Here is a 21159-nt window from a genome sequence, read left to right as displayed (position 1 = left end):
TGTGCCGCTCCCCCGCGGAAGTGGGGAAAGTGGCTAGGGGGAACCGCCCTTCCACGGAGGTGGAAGGGACGGTAGCCAACCCGGGAAGAACCAGCAGCAAACCCGGGGAGGGCCGAGCAGACAAAAGAACAGCGCAGGGTCCTGTGTCATTCCCCCACGAAGACGGGGAGCGACAAACCAGCAGATAGAAGACCTCTCTCTTTGTCTCTACCTCTCTCTGTAACTCTGTTTTTCAAATAAATCAAATAAATCTTTAAAAAAAAAACAGAGTGGCTATCTAATAAAATATAATATTTAAATAAGATCAAAGTATTCTAACATGACAGGAAAAATGTCTACAATAAAAATTCTTGTCTCATACCAAGAATCAGTAATATAAAATTTGAATGAGGGCTGGCAACATGGCTCAATTGGTTAATCCTCTACCTGCAGTGCCGGCATCCCATGTAGGCACCAGTTCTAGTCCCAGTTGTTCCTCTTCCAGTCCTGCTTTCTGCTGCGGCCCAGGAGGGCAGTGGAGGATGGTCCAAGTGATTGGGCCTCTGCACCCTCACGGGAGACCAGGAAGAAGCACCTGGCTCCTGGCTTCGGATCGGCGCAGCGCCGGCTGTGGTGGCCATCTGGGGGGTGAACCAATGGAAGGAAGACCTTTGTCTCTCTCTCTCTCACTGTCTATAACTCTACCTGTTAAAAAAAAGAAATAATCAATGCTAACATCAACACGAATATGAATCACATGTTACAATTATCTGGCAAGTATATTAAAGCAACCACAATTAGAAGGCCTCAGTAATCATTATTTAATCTTTGGAAAAAGGGAAAATATAGGATATCTTATCAAAGAAGTAATAAAATTATAGAACTAAAAAAGAAAATGAGAAATTTGTAAAAAAAAAAAAACAGTATCTTGCTGGATGGGCTCAATAACAGGTCACAGAGAATGAACATGAGGGGAGATCAATAGAATTTATTCCATTTGAATAACAGAGAAAATAAACTGGCAAAAAAACAAGGAGAACAGAGCCTCACAGATATGTGGGACAACAAAAGTCCCACTATATTGATTGTTGGAAACCCAGGAGAAGAGAAGAAAGTTGGATTTAAAGAGTATTTGAAGAAATAATGCCTGAAAACTTCCCAACTACAGCAAAAGACACAGCAACCCAGATTCAAGAAGTTAAGAAAATCCAAATCAGATAAATGCTGTTTTATTTCTTAACTTGTTAGGTTGCCAGGGATGATCTTGGTCACCAGCTGAACTGAAATTTCCTTTCTGATAGTTAAAATCCATTTGATAGAAGAGTTTTGGAAGTTCCTACGACTCACTTCATCTCTTCAAGAAGGAGAGTAAATCATTAACCTTGTCCTCCTCTGACTCCCAGGGCTTCATCTTGTGTGACAAAAATCGTCATTTTTGTTAAAAGTCTATGGTGATAGAAAGCAGATTAACACTTGCCTCTTGGGGGTTGATGACTGAGAATGGGGACTGACAGCAAAGGGACTTGGAGAAATGTGGTTGAAGCGTATGTTGTCTACCTTGATTCAGGTGGTAGTTACACACCTGTATATCACTGCTGAAACGTTGTAAGCCACACAGCTAATTAAGAACACTGTAATGTATCTAATTTATATCCCAATAAGGCTAGGTGAAAGTGAATACAGATAACTAAAGACAGTAAAAATGAACAGTTTCATCTAATAAAATTGCATTTTATCTCAGCTGGACAGAATTTTTCTAAGCAGATCATTTTTTCTTTGGAAAGTACCTGCTATTAATGTGAATGGGAAAGAGTATCACAGACTGGGTGGCCAAACAATGGAAACTGATTTTCTCACGGTTCTGGAAGCTAAAGTCCGAGTTCCCAGCAGGGTTTGGTGAGACTTCCCTTCTTGGCAGGCAGACATGACCCTCATGGACCCCCATACAGGAGAGCACGCTGTGGTGCCTGCTTCTCTTCTTACAGGGAAACCAGCCCTACCACATCACAGCTCTGTACCTGTGACTTCATTTGACCTTAATTTCTTCCACATTCCGGCACACTCACACGAGGGATTAGGGTTCAAAATATGAATCTGAGGATGCTGGAGAAACACAATTCAATCCATAGCATCCTATATGGAAAATCACTGCAGAACACAATTCTTAACTGTAGGAAGTTAGCATGCATACACACTTGAGAAAACCATGTTAATTAGGTTTCAAGTTAACCTTATATCAGTAATACCAAAAGTGAACAACAAAGTTTGCTATACATTTTATAAAAATACATATTTCTTTCTATATTATTAATGTAAAAAATTCATCACTACTGGTGACATAAAGTCATTGATGAATGAGACTTTTCTTTTTGAAAACTTGAGACAAAGAGGGAAATAAAGATGAAATGTTATTTATATTTGTATTTGCCTTATGCCCACCATGAAAATATTTTGTCTTCATATCGATATATTTTTGAAATACTTCAAGTACTTTTAGCAAGACCTCTTAAACTGTTTGTCACTTGTGAAAACTGAAGTAAAATACATCTGCGATTTTAGGGACCTGAATTTAGCAATTACGATAACGACAGTGTTCTGCTATTCTCTTAGCGGTAAGGATCTGCCCTCAGGAAGCTGGGGAATCCATTCAGAGGAGGGAAGGATACCAACAAGACATCACTGCTTGCAACTTTCTTGCCTTATAATTAATGTAAAAGTGGGAAGATGGGGCTGACAGAATTTTGCAAATGTTTAACTTAAACTCAACTGAAATTTGGGGATTACAAGACTATCAGTTAAATTTTATTTTCAGCATGTATGCAAAACCACAGATCCCCAAGGGTATCTATAGTCAAGTAAGTTGGATTTATTTCTTTATTTTTGTAAAGATTTATTTGATCTCTCTGTCTCTCCCTCTAACTGTGACTTTCAAATAAATAAATATATCTTTAAAGGGGGGGGAGGGTATGTGCCGTTGTAGCACAGCAGGTTAAGCCACTGCCTATAGTGTTGGCATGCCATATGGGCCCCAGTTCTAGTCCTAGCTGCTTTACTTCTTATCCAGCTTCCTGGCAATGTGCCTAAGAAAAAGTGGAAGATGGCCAAAGTGGCCACTGCCACCCATGTGGGAGACCCAGATGAAGCTCCTAGCTCCTGACTTTGACCTGGCCCAGCCCTGGCTGTTACGACCATTTAGAAAGTGAACCAGTGGATGGAAGATAGATAGATAGATCTCTCCCTCCCTCCCACACCCTCTCTTACCTACCCTCTCCATCACTCTTTCAAACAAATCTTTATTTGTTTATTTGAAAGACAAATTGACACAGAGAGAAGGAGAGACAGAGAGAGAGAGAGAGATCTCCCATCTGTTGATTGACTCCCCAAATGGCTTCAACAGCCAGGGCAGGACCAGGCTAAAGCCAGGAGCCAGGACCGCCATCTGGGTCTTCCACATAGGTAGGAGGGGCCTAAGAACTTAGGCCATAATTCAATGACTTCTTAGGAGCATTAGCAGTAAGCTGGATCAGAAGTGGAGCAGCTGGGACTGGAACCAGCACTCCAATATGAAATTCTGGTGTTGTAAGCTGCAACTTAATCCAATGCACCAAAACACCAGACCCAGATTTATTTATTGATTTAGCATGTGTTCGTACATACCATGGAGAATCATGAGTCTCAGTAAGAACATGTTAATTGAGCAGATTATAGGATTTGGATTCTGATTAGGCTTTTCAGGGTGCTTGAATGATGAGGTGAAGTAGCAGTCACTGATTTAGCAAGAGAAAAGGGAGTGTTTTCCATACTTTGGGTAGAGAAGTCAACTTGTTTCCATCTGTGCATGAGAAAAAAAAAAAAAAAAAACCTAAGGTGCTTTGCTTTGTCTCCTTTTTTTTTTAAGCAGACTTTTTTTTAGACTTTTTTATTTTTTATTTTTTCGACAGGCAGAGTGGACAGTGAGAGAGAGAGACAGAGAGAGAGGTCCTCCTTTTGCTGTTGGTTCACCCTCCAATGGCCGCCGCGGCCAGCGCACCGCGCAGATCTGAAGGCAGGAGCCAGGTACTTATCCTGGTCTCCCATGGGGTGCAGGGCCCAAGCACTTGGGCCATCCTCCACTGCACTCCCCGGCCACAGCAGAGAGCTGAGAATCTGGCGCCCTGACCGGGACTAGAACCTGGTGTGCCGGCACTGCAGGCGGAGGACCAGCCCATTGAGCCGTGGCACTGGCCATGTCTCGTTTTTACAATAGTCTCAGAGCAATCTTGTCTGAGGTAGGTGGTCTATCAGATTATGTTTAACAGGAGAATCCCCTGAGTGGTGACTGTCAGGCAACCGCTGGATGTTAAGGCTGCTCTTCTTCCCTCCATGTTTTGCATATTTGGTGAAATGATGCCATGCACTGAGCCCATCTATGCCATTACAGATCCCATTGCACCCTTAGATCTATTTTTTGAATAACTTTAGCAATTAGAGAATTTTTCATACTGTTTTATTCTAAGGGCCTTTCTTGTATTAAATAGGTGTCTGAACTTCACAATGCCATTAGAATAATGACAGTAATGACCTTCTGTTTTAAAGGTGAATGGAAAGATACAGATAACAGTATCAGTTAGAACAGAGACAGCAAAGTATTTGTTGAGGCAGCTAACTTAGCTATGGCTTTGGTAGGTTGAACTTAGTTGACACATAATTGGTGTGAAAAAAGAGCCAATAATGTTTACAGCAAGACACTCACCTACACTCATGTGAAGACTGAAATACAATGGGACCTCTCTGTCTAGCATCACTGACTATTCTGCCCCAACCAGCTGACTACAGCCTGTGCATCTGAAATACACCAAAAAAAGGCACAATAACCAAAGAGGGCATCAACTATACAAGAACTGAATGAATTTACCTTAAGACCTAGGTTGGCATGCTCTTTTATATATAGAATCAAATCACCTATCGTGTGGTGAAGTTTCATAGACATTGGATGAAAATAGTTTTAGAATTGACTGAAAGGGAAGAAAGATATGCATATGGTACCAATCTCACTGCTCCCTGGAATACCCTAGGAGAAGCAGAGGAGGGGAAGGTGGCGATAGCTCAGGAGCCCGTTAAACAAGGAAACTGTCGGAGAGCAAGTGTGTTGACTGCAGAGTGGGAGTTCCAACAGCATCTGCCATGACCTCAGTGTGTCTTCTACGGCTTGATGTGTCCACTCCATGTGGCCATCTCCCACTCTGATTTCTCACATCATTTTCCACATAAAAGCTGTCTCTGTGGTTGCAATTCACCCTGATCTTGTGTTTTGTTTTATTTTTTTTTCTTCAGAAACTGTTGCTGTGATGTTATAACTCAGTGTCTTTCAATAAAGTGATCAAACAACTAAGAAAGAAATCATGTGATCCAGGGATACAAACTGCTATATTCAAGAAGATGAGTAACAGTTAGGGATATACAGGCTATGCCAAGCAGTGGACTTTCAGGACAATGGCCTCTAGCTCTGGAGCCTACTATAGAATTGGAAGCTCCATTTTCTGGAAAGATGAGTCTCTTTATATTAATCCAGCAGTACCCTGGTTCCTTTTCAAAAACAGAAAGAATAATTAATTCTGTCTGAACCATGGAGCCTTCAGATATCAAGTATCTCTACTGACCTATACTTACAGATATGACAGATGGAGCAGGGGTGTTTCAAACTTTATCACAAAGATGAATAAAATGCAAATTGTCTTTTTTATTTTATTTGAATATCTAAAGCATGTTTCTTGCTAAAATGCAATTGGTTTCAACTTGTGTCACATATGAATTAGCCAGAGACAAGAACTCATAAAACAAGCATCACCTTTAATGTACAATGAATCTGAGTGAAAGATAGATACTGGAGGTATTTTTTACGTAATTCTTATGGCTACCCATGAGTAGAATGTGTATAACTAAGCAAGGGTGGAAATAGGCTGCATAAAGATTTCATATATGTGCCCAGAGGGGCATATGTATGCAGATGTGGCTTTTATTACATGTACTAGATTTACTTAGGAATTATAGTTTCTTATAAAAATCCATATGTAGAAAAAAATGACGTTTAATTCTATATATTTTTTTTTAAATCTTGTTTTCAAAATGGTGATGCAAAACAAAGTCTCTGAGATTACTCAGGAAAAATGCAGAAAAAATTGAGACAATGAACAATAGAAAGCGTGGAAGACAATCTAGTGTTTCTTGATGGAATATATGTTTCTTTTTAATACTCATTTATGAGTACTTTATAAAACTGTTTTACTCAGTATGACATAAATTTATTATTTTTTTGAAGCCAGACGTCGAAAGACAAATATTGCATGTTCTCCCTTCTATGTGGGAGCTAAAATTTAAAAAGAAAGTTTTATTTTAAGTAAATTGATTGCTGAGACACTAGCACTTAAAGAAAACATTTAAAAATTGATGTTATAAAATAATTTTTAGAGGCTGGCTTCATGGTGCAGCAGGTAAAGCCACTGCCTGCAATGCCAGCATCCCATATCGGTGGCAGTACAAGCCTTAGCTGCTCTACTTTCCACCCAACTCCCTGCTATGGCCTGTGAAAGCAGCAGAAGATGGCCCACGTATTTGGACCCTTGATCTCATGTGGGAGACCCAGATGAAGCTCCTGGCACCTGGTTTTGGCCTGCTCTAGTGCCATTCATTGTGACTGTATGGAAAGTGAATCAGTGGATGGGAGATCTGTCTTTCTTTATCTCTCCCTCTCTCTAACTCTGACTTTCAAAATAAATAAATAAATCTTTAGAAATAATAATTTGTAAAACATTAACTTGAATTAAATGATTTCAAAAGTATTTTATATTTATAAAAATAGTTTAGAGGTCTAAAATTTTTTTACACTTTTTTTTAAACTTTTATTTAATGAATATAAATTTCCAAAGTACGATTTATGGATTACAATGGCTTCCCCCACATACCGTCCCTCCCACCCACTACCCTCCCCTTTCCCACTCCCTCTCCCCTTCCATTCACATCAAGATTCGTTTTCGATTATCTTAATATGCAGAAGATCAGCTTAGTATACATTAAGTAAGGATTTCAACAGTTTGCTCCCACACAGAAACATAAAGTGAAAAATAATAGATGATTTTTTTTTAAATTTTAAATTTTTTAAAAATTTCAGTTCAAACTTTAAGAACATACTAGACTACCCAATTACTTGGTTCTTATTAAATGCTGTCTTCAACCTTCAACTAGAGAATAATCCGTTTTGTTGCTTAGGCTGAAATTCCAGCTGTTTGAGAAGGAAGCTGGTTCTGACGAGCTAAGAGCTTCATCTACGCCAGAGTACAGAGAAGGCAGAGGCACATGGAGGCAATTTCTCACTAGTCACTGTCGAAGGATCAACTGTGACACGCATTTATTGGGAAAAAAAAGAAAGTAATTTGTAGCAAATATATAGAACACTTTATAAATAGGATGACAATACAACTTATAACCCAAACTGGGACACTTTTGAGAAGAAAACTGCATGCTATAATTATGCCAGGAAAATTCAAATTAATCTTCAGAAATCAGCATTTAACCATTTCCTTGACTTGAGCTATCAATGATAGCACATTTCTATGCAATGCATTGAAGTCTGTATAATGAGGCATCATGTTTGTGTAGTATTTGTGTCAATTTCATGTCTAATGCAATGGATTTTCCTGTGATTGATGTATACAGTTTTGCCCCTGTGCCCTTATGACATTTTGCTGGGGGAAGAGAGACAGCTGATAAACAAGAATGGATCATTAATCCATTCTAATTTGAAATGTGCAAGCTTATGTTCAAGTGTTTTACATGACTTACAAGTAAAGACCTTCCATCTTAAGACTGTAAGGGACTTTATGGTTCCTTAATTTCCAGACACTTGGATCTTGATGAGTGAATGAAAGAGACAGAATACTACACTACTTTTACAGCAGCAAAGAGATTGTTCCCCTTTTATCTTTTATCAACTATATAAATTTGCACATAAGTAGAATTATTAAATTTGCTATAAAGAGTCCTCTGTTTTGAGTTTACAGATTCTGGTTAATTTATATTTTATGCAAGCCTTTTATAGTCAAGGGAAATCTACTTATCAGTATTATAAAATAATATGTGCTTAGCAATATAAACAGTATTTCTGTAAGCACTTTGGGTAGATCAATGAACAAAACATATACATATGGGCCAGCGCCATGGCTCACTTGGTTAATCCTCCACCTCTGGCGCCGGCATCCCATATGGGCACCGGATTTTAGTCCCAGTTGCTCCTCTTTCAGTCCAGCTCTCTGCTGTGGCTCGGAAAGGCAGTGGAGGATGGCCCAAGTACTTGGGTCCCTGCACCCGCGTGGGAGACCAGGAGGAAGCACCTGGCTCCTGGCTTCGGATCAGCGCAGCACGCCAGTTGTGGTGAGCATTTGGGAGTAAACCAACGGAAGGAAGACCTTTCCCTCTGTCTCTCTATCTCACTGTCTAACTCTGCCTGTCAAATGAAATAAATAGATAGATAAATAAATAATTAAAACATATACATATGACTGCTTCTGTCCTAGTTGTAGGAGACAATTAAGTATCATCATAAAAGTTATCAAATCATATGTCATGTTGGAAAAGAGAAAGTGCTATAGGAGAAAGGGGGGGGGGTCACTTAAGGTGGCCCAGTAGGCCTCATGTAGAAAGTTATATCAGCAAAACTTAAAGAAGCTGAGGGATTGACCAACCAATACTAATGAAGAAGCTTTCCAGGTGGAAGGAAGAGCAAACGCAAATAATTTACATTTCAGAGGAAGATTCAGGGTACCAAAGTGGCTAGAGATGAGTGGGAAAACTGGAGAATAAAAAGGGGAAATTAATCAAAAAGATAGTTCCAAGTCTTATCACACTTGAAACAAGAGTCTCTGTAGGTTTTGAGCAGAGGGTTTGCAAAGAGTTCGAGTACTGTGGAAGCAACCACAACAATTTAGGATTTTGATACAAGTATGGGAGGAGAGCTAAGAGTCTGGAGATAGGCAGGTGCCGCGGCTCAGTAGGCTAATCCTCCGCCTTGCGGTGCCGGCACACAGGGTTCTAGTCCCGGTCGGGGCGCCAGATTCTGTCCCAGTTGCCCCTCTTCCAGGCCAGCTCTCTGCTGTGGCCAGGGAGTGCAGTGGGGGATGGCCCAAGTCGTTGGGCCCTGCACCCCATGGGAGACCAGGAGAAGCACCTGGCTCCTGGCTTCGGATCAGCGCAGTGCACCAGCCACAGCACGCTGGCCGCGGCGGCCATTGGAGGGTGAACCAAGGGCAAAGGAAGACCTTTCTCTCTGTCTCTCTCTCTCTCTCACTGTCCACTCTGCCTGTCAAAAAAAATAAAAAAAAAAATTAAAAAAAAGAGTCTGGGGATAACCAAAAATTTAATGGAACATTAGATGAGGAGTAGGAATGGCCAAAGAGGATGAACAACAAAAGGAGTTAAAGTCATAACTGACACTATTTGTGAGGGAACAGAGTGTCATGCATTCTGGAAACTAGGCACTTCCCCTTACATGTGGTGAAGCTGTAAGAGCTGAAGCTGAAATAGCAGGCTGATGCTAGAGGGGAGAGGCCAGTAAAGGGCAAGAAGAGGATGAAACAGCAGAAGTCAGGGTGGGCACTGGCTGGCCTGACATGCTCACGCCCTCACAGTCCCTGGGGAGAGCAGATCAGTCTTCAGCTCATGGAGAGCCCATGCACATGTAATGCACAGTATGTCAGAGCCTTTGTCAGGAAGCGATATGACGATGCCACATAATGAACACGATACTTTAAATCCAATGTTAGACCCAAATGACCTGACATCCAAAACGAATGCTTCTGTACCCATCAAAGATTCTCATGCTGGAGTTTCAAGATGACACGGTGGGACTGTATGAAGCTTAGTAAACCCTCATTCAGAATTCCCTGAAGGATAGTGTTAATAATCACACATAAGCAAGGCTCTATCAAGTGAAGTAGAATACAGAATAATTTCATAATTTCCTGAGGATCTCTATCTCCTGTTGGAAAGAGGAAACAATTATCATTTGATGAAACTAAGAATGAGAAAGCTACTCCATTCATTTCTGGTGGATATTTGGGCCAATTTCCACTTTTTCCATATACATCCATGTACATGTTTTTATTAGAATATATGTTTTCATTTTTTTGGATTTACACCAGGGGGTAGAACTGCTGAGTCATGAATCATGAATAATTCTGAGTTTAATATTTTTGGGAATTGGGCTGTTTTTGTAGGCAGTGGCACCATTTTACATTCTTTTTTTAAAAATGGACTTTTTAAATTTACAGGTAGTAATTATACACATTTATGGGATACAACGTGCCATTCCATTATACACATACACACGTACAGTGTTTTAAAGACCACATAAGGGAAACTGACACATCTATCATCTCAGGCATGCTTTCTATTTTGAAATGCTCAATTGTTATCAACCATAATTATATTACTTTGCTCTAGAACATCAGAGGTTATTCCTCCTATCCAACAGTGCTCCTCAACCCATTAACCAACCTCCCTCCATCACTCTCCATTTAATACTTCTGATGGCAGATGAGGAGAGTTTCAGTTTTCCAACATCCTCACCGATATGTATTACTGTCTAACTACTTGACTATAGCAATTTTGGTGGATGTGACAACCCAATTGTTTCTCCAATAGCTAATGATGTTAAGTATCTTCTTCATGTGCTTCTGTATATTTTTGTAGAACTTTTATGCATTAAAAATTTTTAACTACCAAAAGAAAGATAAAGTTAAGATAGAAAGTATAAAAATTAATTCCTTCTACTTAGGAAAAATTAAGGCAGTAGACATAAAGTCATTAAAGTTTAAGACCTAAGAGATCTGACACTATATTAAGAATTGTGAAGCATGTGGCTTGCTGACATGGAACTGGAGAGTGGATGGTGAATAATGCAATGTTGAAAGACTGAGTAGGTGAAGTCCCAGGCCTGTTGTGAGGACAGGGAATTTGGCAGGGGCAGGCACAGTACCATTCACCTCACAGACAGTAAATGCTGTTCTTGGAATTGATAAGCAGGTCTAATGATAACATGTGATCCCCTCCCAGGGGATCTGAGTCCTGCCACAGTCTAGGCACTTGTTCTATCATGCTTTTCTTGAGGAAGTATTTAGCTGTAAATGACACATGCATGTTCAGAACCACACATAGGAGTGGAGGGAGAAGCTGTGAAATAAAAGAGGAACCCAAGAAAAGCTTCCAAAATGAGAGTAGCATAAGAAAAAAAAAACACCAGATGACAATGGCATGTTCAGGAAGCAAAGGTGCTTACAGATCTGATAAAAGCAAAGAGCTCCAGACTGAGGAAGTGCCAAAACGTCATGAGTGAGAAACTTCAAGGAAAAAGAAGCCACCATTGATGTCAAATCCTCCTAAGAAGCCAGTTAAAGTAAGGGCTGAACATCATTCCCTGAACTTGGTGATGAGACTTTGTTGATACAGGGAGGATAGCTTCAGTTCAGTGATGATGAGCAGGAGAGAAATGCAGTGGCATGGGGGTGGGCAATCAGGCTGTTCAGAAGTTGTTAAAATTAGTACTGAAGAGTGGTCTTAAGATACTTGGAACTGAGCAGAAGACAGGTGATGGGTCAGACTGCTTATTCTCTTCCCTCAGGTTTACACAGAAAGTTGAATATTTCTGGAAAAGAGAAAGACTTGGAGCTCCTTAATGCTTCTTCTATCACCTCATGAGACCTTCTTCTTTGAGAAGCTCCGTAAATAAAAGCTGATTTGATCTCCATCTATCACGACCTTATGCCTTAAAGGAGTTGGTTAATCAATCATGAAGAAGGGCAGAGGTGTCTGTCTCAGGCTTGATTTATAGGGATACTAATCCTAATCATGAGAAGTCCACGGTCATGGCTTAATCAACTCGCAACAGCACCGCCTCCTAATATCATCTCCTTGAGAATTAGGATTTCAACATATGAATTTTTCGGAGGTGGGGAGGAGCACACTCTGATGATAGCACCCTTTAATGAAGTCTACTAGACCATAACCCCAGCACCCTGACTGAAGCATGTACAACACCATCCAGAGGTCACAAAAGGGACGAAGGACGTTTATCACTGTGACTTTGATGGAAATAACCTCTTCCACAGGTATACAACGTGCCTGTGTGTGTTCATGTATGTGCATGTGTATGCTGTCATTCTGTAGTTACTGAACTCCATGCTATCAACTGCAAAACATTCATAAAATATGAACTGAAAGTCATATTAAAAATGTTATACATGGTTACAAATGCATGAATGATTATAGCTTTTCCTTTGATAAATAAATCAATGAACAGAAATAAAGAACAAAATAAAGAACTGATATAGTTATTTCTGATAAAACTAATCTCAAATATGGTCAGTAGCCCAAAATAACATGTTATATGAAAGAATGTGACTGCGCAGGACCATGTGATCTGATTATTCAATGGCTGTTTTTCAGTTTTCAGGCAGACACCTGGATGCCCTCCCACTCAGGAGATAGAAGATCTTGAGTGAGGGCAGGAGAATCTTTATTAGCTCTATCAATAATTAATATGGCATTGTGGTTAGAACAAAAGCCTCACAACCAAACTGTTTTGAGTTTATGTCTTGGATCTACTGCTCACTATGCTCATGTGTGTAAATTTAGACAACTTAGTTTTTCTGTGCTTCAGTACTTCTTTTATCATGTGGAAGTAACAGGACCATCCATGAAATACTCTTTTTTTTTTGACAGGCAGAGTTAGACAGAGAGAGAGAGACAGAGATAAAGGTCTTCCTTCTGTTGGTTCATCCCCCAAATGGCTGCTATAGCTGGCGCGCTGCTGGATCTGAAGCCAGGAGCCAGGTGCTTTCTCCTGGTCTCCCATGCGGGTGCAGGGGCCCAAGCACTTGGGCCATCCTCCACTGCCTTCCCAGGCCACAGCAGAGAGCTGGCCTGGAAGAGGAGCAACTGGGACAGGACCGGCGTCCCAACCAGGACTAACACATCTCAGTGCAGTGCCTGGAATATAATCAATGCTCTACTTATAAAAGAGTTATCTATTAACATCATCATTGCTATTTATTTCTGATAACTGAATAATAATTTGAAAATAATGAACAGAAAATAGCAGTTCATAAATAATAGTTCTGAGATTAGTTGAATAATCAGGAATTTTGTGGTGATATTTCTTTATTATGTTTATTAAAGAAAAATCAATTAGCTCTATTGAGTTAACTTTGCTTCCACAGAATGGGTAGGTTAAAAACAGAAATGTATTGTCTGCTAATTCTGGAATCTGGGAATCCAAGTTCATACTGTCTGCAGGCTTGGGTACTCATGAGCTGCAGGGGAGACTATTGCATGCATCTCCCTGGTACCTGGTGGTTTGCGGGCAATCTCTGGTGCTAATTGTCTTTCTGGAAGCACCATCCTGACTTCTTCCAGCTTTCTACAGAGTTCTTCATGCATCACTGTCTATCTCCAAATTTCCTCTATTATACAGAATTAAACCCTGAGTAAGATTACATCTGAGGTGCTGGGACTTAGGATTTCAACATGTGAACTTTTAAGAGATACCTTTCAACCTATAACAATAATGAACTCAAGCACTTGTATTTTTTGCTATGGTAATCACAGCACACTATTTTTCCAATATGTCAAATTTATTTTATTTATGTATTATTCATAGGCTGCTTATTCACTGTTTTTCATCAAATTGGAGATGATATTTTCTTTTTTGTATTAATGTTTTTTATTATTTTAATACTTTTTGTTAGTCCTATAATAAAGTAAAATAGAAGAAAATCAATTTGCCACTTTAAATTCAATTGATTCTTTGGTATATAGTTTGAAACGAACTGCTAGTAAAAATTGAATTCGGAGATTATGTTTAAACTCAATTATTCCTGCCAATATGTCCCCAGCTTTATAAATAATTCAGGCTTGATTATAAACTATCAAATATTTATTCAAGTTGATGAATTTTTTTAAAAAATTAAACAGCCATTCCTTTGTGCACAGACATGCTTTTAAACATGATGTACTAAACAATGTTTGGCTTCTTGTATTAATGTTCATCAGAGAAATCATCCAATAGGAATTACAACAGTAAAGATGGAGGTATGTATTTTTTTTTTACAGAACTGGTTCACATGATTTTGGGGTCTGACAAGCATGAAATCCGCAGGGCAGAACAACAGGCTGGAGATCCAGGAAGGACCAAGGCCGAGTTCAAATCTGAATGTGTCTGCAGATACCACTCTTTCTCCCTGAGAACTGCAGTCACTTCTCTTACTGCTGTCCACAGTCGCACGAGGCAAATGATGGCAGATAATATGCTTTCCTCAAAGTCTGCTCATTTGAATCATTTAGATATTATTTTAATACAGTCAAAAATTCTTAACCATGAACTCTAGACTGGTGTTTGATGGAAAACTGGGTCCCATGATCTAACAACGTAGAAATATAACACTGACCATGCTGTCTTCTGTCAAGAATAAGCCAAAACGTGTAGAGTATACAGACCAGCAAAGACCCACTGGTTTCACAGGTTCAGAATTGATCAACATTCACTAAATTCGTACATAGTTTCGATATTCTTCCTGAAAAATTTGAAAAAAAAAAAACTGTCTAATCAGAAGAAAATAGCTGGAAAAAATCATCCAAATAATTATTACAATACTATTTGACCACAAAATAATCTTGTATTAGTTTGTGGGAAAGTATCTATTAACTGAATTGTCACAGTGTAACCTAAAAACTTGAACAACAAAAAACATAAAAACAGTATTCAATTACATTCTCAATGTACATCTTCTGTTTCGATAATGTAGGTTTTTCCAAATTCATTTACCTTTTAAGTTTTATTTATTTATTTGAAAGAGTACGGGAGGGAGGGAGAGAAGAGGAGGAAGGTGGAGGAGAGAGAGTGAGAGAGAGATGTTCATCTTCCACCTGCTAGCTCACTACCCAAATGCCTGCAACAGCTGGATCTGGATCAGGCCTAAGTTAGAAGCCAGAAGACAGGGACCCAAGTACCTGGGCCATTATCTGCCTCCTTCCAGGTAACTAGCAGGAAGATGCATTGGAAGAGGAGGTATGACTCAATCCCAGCCACTCTTACAGAGGATACAAGTGTCCTAAGTAGCAGCTTAACTTGCTATGCCATCACACCCATTCCAAATATAGCATAATTTTTATCAGCCACAACTGTGTTTATAAAACACATATACAAATGTGGTGCTAAAGACTGTTGCTAACACAATGTCAGAAATGAGATCCACCTTCATTTCCTTTACGCTGCATGAGTTGCATAGTGAATTCCAGCATTGGTAAACTGCCTGTAACTTGCAAATTGGTCACATTTGGAATGTTGCCTGAAATGTTCTACTCTGTTCCATTCCCTCTCTTCCCTTTAAAATTCAGCTCATGAATCACTCCCAGAATGCATCCACTTCCATCTCTGGGAGTATTCATCTCCTGCACTGCCACAGTAACTTGAGCAAGCCTCAGTAAGAGGCTTCCCATCATTCTGAATTGAAGTCTGCCATGCACCTATCTTTCACATGACCATACAGCATCAGTGTGGCTAACACTAACTATCTTTTCCCGTTGCCTACGTAGCTGAAGTTTAGTGGGAAGAACTTAAGAAAGACTTGGGAAATTGAAGCCTACTACATTCTTAATTTGTTTATATAATCAATCACAAATGTTTTGTTTGGTGCATAGATGTCCTATTGCAAGCATCACAATGTAGATTAGAATTTATGGCCCCTTCGCTGATTCTAGACTTGAGTCAGTTCATAGATCCAGAGCCTCTTGAATTAAAAGGAGACCTGATCTCCCTGAAGGAGGATCTTGCTGAACAAAAGAATTCAATGTCCATCTTCCTCTTCCTCATCCTCAAAGTTACCTTAGATAGTTTACCAGGGTGTATAGTGCAGAAGAGGAATTACACTTGGTTGGCTCTAAAATGGTATTTACGCTTACAAACCCAAAATGCCATTATGATCCATTGGAAAACATTTACAAAAGTGATGGATGTAGTCTGGTTTCAGTTCCATCTCATAGTGGACCCAGTAGGCCTCCAAATTTATTCTTTGGCTGTTTTTCCAATTCCAAAATGAAAAGTTGGACTAAATATACCCAGACATTGGCAGTATTTCTATACTGGTTCCCTGGCCTGTGAAGTGAGGACTATTAATGCAGGAAAGCTAAAAACTGAACTGCCTCTACCACCAAAGTAATAAACCAAAAGTAATACCACAACCCTGGAAGAAATGTGGGACCTAAAGGAAGCAGGAGTCATACAGGAGAGCTGGAGCTTGGAAAACAGCAGTGCAGCATCATAAACAGTCGCGTGGTGACTCTTACTGTGTTTGTTGTTCCAGTTGTAGTTTCTTTATTGAAACAAATTAGCATATCCCCTCTTGATCAGCTATGTGGCTATTAATCTGCAAATGCCTTTATAGTTAGATTTAAATATTTATTTATTTATTTTTCATTTTTATTTTTTTGATAGGCAGAGTTAGACAGAGAGAGAGAGAGAGAGAGACAAAGAAAGATCTTCCTTTTCCGTTGGTTCACCCCTCAAATGGCCGCTACGGCTGGTGCGCTGTGCCGATCCAAAGCCAGGAGCCAGGTGCTTTCTCCTGGTCTCCCACGGGGATGCAGGGCCCAAGCACTTGGGCCATCCTCCACTGCCTTCCCGGGCCACAGCAGAGAGCTGGACTGGAAGAGGAGCAACTGGGACAGAATATGGCGCCCCAACCAGGACTAGAATACAGGGTGCCAGTGCCGCAGGCAGAGGATTAGCCAAGTGAGCCGTGGCACTGGCCAGATTTAAATGTTTTTTTTTTAAGATTTATTTTATTTATTTGAAAGGCAGAGTTACAAATACACACACACACACACACACACACACACACAGAGAGAGAGAGAGAGAGAGAGAGAAAATGAATCATCCATCCATTACTTCACTCCACAAATGGCTGCAATACTGCAATAGCCAGGGCTGGGCCAGACCAAAGCCAGGAGCCTGAACTTCATCCAGGTCTCTCACATGGGTGGCAGGGGCCCAAATACTTGGGCCATCTTCTGCTGACTTCCCAGGTGCACTTACAGGGAGCTGGATCAGAAGTGGAGGAGCCATATTCAAACCAGCACTCATAAGACAGTGGCTTAACCACTTGCACCACAATGCCAGCATCATATTTAAATGGTGTTTAACTTAGAAATTTATTTATTTGTGAGGAAGAGAGATTGGAGAGGGGGATATAGAGAGAAGGATGGAGGCAAAGAGGGAGAGGAAAGAGGGAGGGAGGGAGAGAGATAAAGAGAGAAAGCGAATGCTCCCATCCTCTGGTTCACTCTTCAAATTATGGCTATCTCATGTAATATGGGTACTAAAATCAGTTCCTTTCAGCTGCCAGCATAAATAAAATATTGTCTTAACACTATATAAGCTCTCAAGCCACATATAATCACTTAGTCCACAGGGATTTTAATGGCCTCTTCATCCGAAGAACATTATGCTGTTTGTCTCCTTTGCTGATCAGACTTAGCAGAAAGGAGCAGGTATCACAGATGCATTTACTGGAGATCTACATACATGCCAGAGATGGAAAATAAAAAGCTAAATGCAAGGTATTGCTACTTTGGTGAAATTTCTGAGGCCTAGCCTTGTGGATGCAGAGACACTTCCTCCAACGTAAAGGCCTCTTTGGATTTCCAGTATGAGAAACCAAAGAGGTCATCAGTCTTCAATAGAATCAGATACATAATGCCTTATGGTCAGTCCAGATAGTCACAAAAATTGATCTGCTACTGCAGTCTTAGGACCCAGTGGATCCAAAGGTACTTGATGTGTTTGAACAGATGAGACTACTGAGTCTTTCACTTGTCATTATAGAATCACCAATCCTTGGGCATCTTAAAGTTTTGTTATCTTCTATGTACAAGTATTCTCCATTGAAGGATTCTGGCACACCACTTTATTCCAGTACAGACAGAACCTCTATGAGCCACTCAATAACCATTCAACTTTCTGACCTTCAAGAATTGGGAGATGTCCGAACCAATGAATAATAAAGTTGGGTGTGCATAGCAGCATGCTATTACCAAGCTGAAGTTTTCTATATGGACTGGGCTCAAACAAGACCTGACGGTAAAAGCAAGACAAGAGACACAAACACACAAATGTGCATGGCTCCTGCTGCTGCTTCTCTTCCTCTCACTCAACTCAAACACATGGCACCCTGGGGACTTACTTGTGATTTGCTGATGAAGGAATAAAAATTTGAGTTGGGTTTATACATAACTCTATGTATCTAGAATCAGCAGAGAGAACTTCTACAAAGCTACTACCCCACTCTTCAGGAATCCTGGAAAACTGTGGCAAAGAGAACCCTCTCTGTGAGTAGAACTTCAGACAACCCCCCAGATGTTCAATTTTCCAGGAAAGAGAAAGTATCAGAGGTACCTATGCATACTGACTCAAAATCAGCGGATGAAAGATTAGCGAGGTGATCAGTAGATTCAAAGGAAAATAACTGAATAAAGGGTCTGCGGCAGAGGTACGTGGTTGAGACTCAGAACAGCAACATCATGAAGACAATTCTGTCTCACTTGTCGATGTTACAAAGGAAATGTTGGAAGTTGGGGCTGGGGTAGGTAGAAGGGTTCAAATTGGCAATGCTTAAACTTTAGGAAGGAAGTCACACTTAAGCTTTTCAAAACCTTATATAGAACTTCTCTCTAGGAAAAATTACATCTATTGTATATACTCTATTTTCTTTTTAACTTTACAAACTAAACTATGTCTACAAATCTCTCAAAGTCAAGAAAACCTTCTTTAAGTAGTACATATCTGCAAAGAATTGGAAATTAACTAACTGCCTAATTTGAAAGGTAAGTAACACTTCTTTGAATCCTAACTGCCAAGTAAGCTGCCTGGTTAACAGCACCTTACCATACCAGAATCCAGTCAGTCTCTTTCCCATCCAGTATATTTTATTCTCTGCTTTGTTCACTCTCTAATACTAATGAACCATAAAATTCTATAAATAATTTTAGAGATCAGCTAACCTAAATTTCTCTGTTCTGTGTTCTATCAATGACAAGATTGTACCAAGGATAGACATTTGCCTTACAGCTGAAGAGGCCAGTTGGAACACCCATGTCCGCTATCGGAGTGCCTGGATTTCAGCCCTAGTTTAGTTCCAGACTCCTACTTTCTACTAATATGGACCCTGGGAGGCAGTAGTGATAGCTCAAGTAATCTGGTTCTTGCCACACACATCAGAGATGTGGGATGAGTTCCTTGTTCCTTAATTTGGCCTGGTTCAGCCCTGGCCACTGCAGGTATTTAGGGAGTGATAAAGCAGATGGGAGCTCTGATGAATAAGACATTTTTAAAAGACATAGATCTAAAAGGTATAGTGAGGTACCATCACAATAGAACAGAAAACCAGACACAAAAATAAAAATCTGAACTAATGTGTATAGTGTACTCATCTTCATCACGTCAGACACTGTTTTGCTTTACATGTTTTGTGGGGAGCAACTCGGACTAGACTAAGTTACTGCAATTAAGACTTATTCTATGCATCTGCTCTCCCACAATATGGCGCTGAGAAGGGAGTAAACAACTTCTACGCAGCTGCCTCTCGCCAACTTGACTGATAAGCTGCAGGAGCTAATCCTGCTCCTGATTGGAGGAGAGCAGCGTGATCGGCATGTGGGTAGCAGAGTTGGGATTGGTGGAAGAGGACTATAAAGGAGGAGAGAGACAACATGCACCAGGAACATCCGGATAACATCTGAGCAGCCCCCGAGAGAGCCGGCTGGTGGTGTGCCGCTCCCCCGCGGAAGTGGGGAAAGTGGCAGGGGGAGCCGCCCCTCCACAGAGGTGGAGGTTCGGCAGCCAACCCGGGAAGGCCCAGCAGCAAACCTGGGAAGGGCCGAGCAGACAAAAGAACAGTGCAGGGTCCTGTGTCGTTCCTCCACAAATGGGGGAGCGACATAATGGTGCTGTGACTCAGATATGAAACCTAGGAGGGAAGAAGTGGGAAGAAGTGGGAAAATACTGGAGAGAGATTAGAAAGAGCCTAGGGAAAAGCCGGACGGAAGAAGTGCCGGGAGAAATCTAGGGTTGAAAGCGAAAGTGAAAGCTAGAAGAAACAGACTGGGATACGGACTGTGGGGAGAAGCCAGGAGAAATGAGAGAAATATTGTTGGAAGAAACTTAGGGAAAAGTACCGGGTAGAGAAAGATATAAGCTAGGGAAAGTGAAGCCACGGGGGCAGGCCGAAGCAGAGATGTAAGCTAGGTTGGGATTCATCAAGTTAGCCCGGGGAGCAAAAGGCGAAAAACTAAAACCAGAAGCGGAGACATAAGCTAGGTTGGGATCCATCAGATTAGCCCGGGGAGCAAAAGACGGGAAGCCAAACCAAAAAGCGGAGACGTAAGCTAGGTTGGATTTCGTCAGGTTAGCCTGGGGAACTTAGACTGAAAACTGGTAGTGGAAACGTGAGCTAGGCCGTGATTCGCAGAAGCCGCCGCACGGAGAAAGTGCGCGGGGCACAAGTGGAGAAAGCGCACAGGGCGCGAGTAGATAGGAGAGCACGGGGCTGGCACGGAGTCTGTGGTGCGGGCGCAAAGAGCATGGAGACCGCGGAGCACGCGAGAAGCCGGGAAGCTGCGCAGATGAGAGAAGCGCGGGCTGAAGCCGCGCAGAGCCGGGAAGCCGCTGCGGGGCAAGGCGCCGAGAAGCTGCCTCGGGGAGGGCGCCGGGAAACTGCAGGGATAAGAGAAACCGAAGTATAGAAGTAAAATGAGAGAAATGGAAATGCTGGCAGATAGAAGTAAAATAGGAGAAATAGGAATGCCCAGAGATAGAGAAATAGAGAAAAATAAGGCCTCCCCACAACACGGCAATGAGAGAGCTTGGATTAGGTCTGCCTGATTAGTAAGGCAATAAGCACCTGCAGGCAGAATATCCGCTGCAGGTCACCGAAGAAAGGCATGAATCAACATCAATAAGTCTCCCCACAATACGGCAATGAGAGAGCTCGGATTCGGTCTGCCTGATTGGTAGGGCTTGTAAGCACTTGCAGGCAGCTCGAGCAGAGCATGCACTGCAGGGCACCGAACACAGGCACGCATCAGCGCCTAAGAACCTCC

Source organism: Oryctolagus cuniculus, chromosome 14 (genome assembly GCF_964237555.1).
Source record: "Oryctolagus cuniculus chromosome 14, mOryCun1.1, whole genome shotgun sequence".
Taxonomy (NCBI): domain Eukaryota; kingdom Metazoa; phylum Chordata; class Mammalia; order Lagomorpha; family Leporidae; genus Oryctolagus; species Oryctolagus cuniculus.
The sequence above is the reverse complement of the archived record's forward strand: the minus strand, read 5'-3'. Positions refer to the sequence as shown.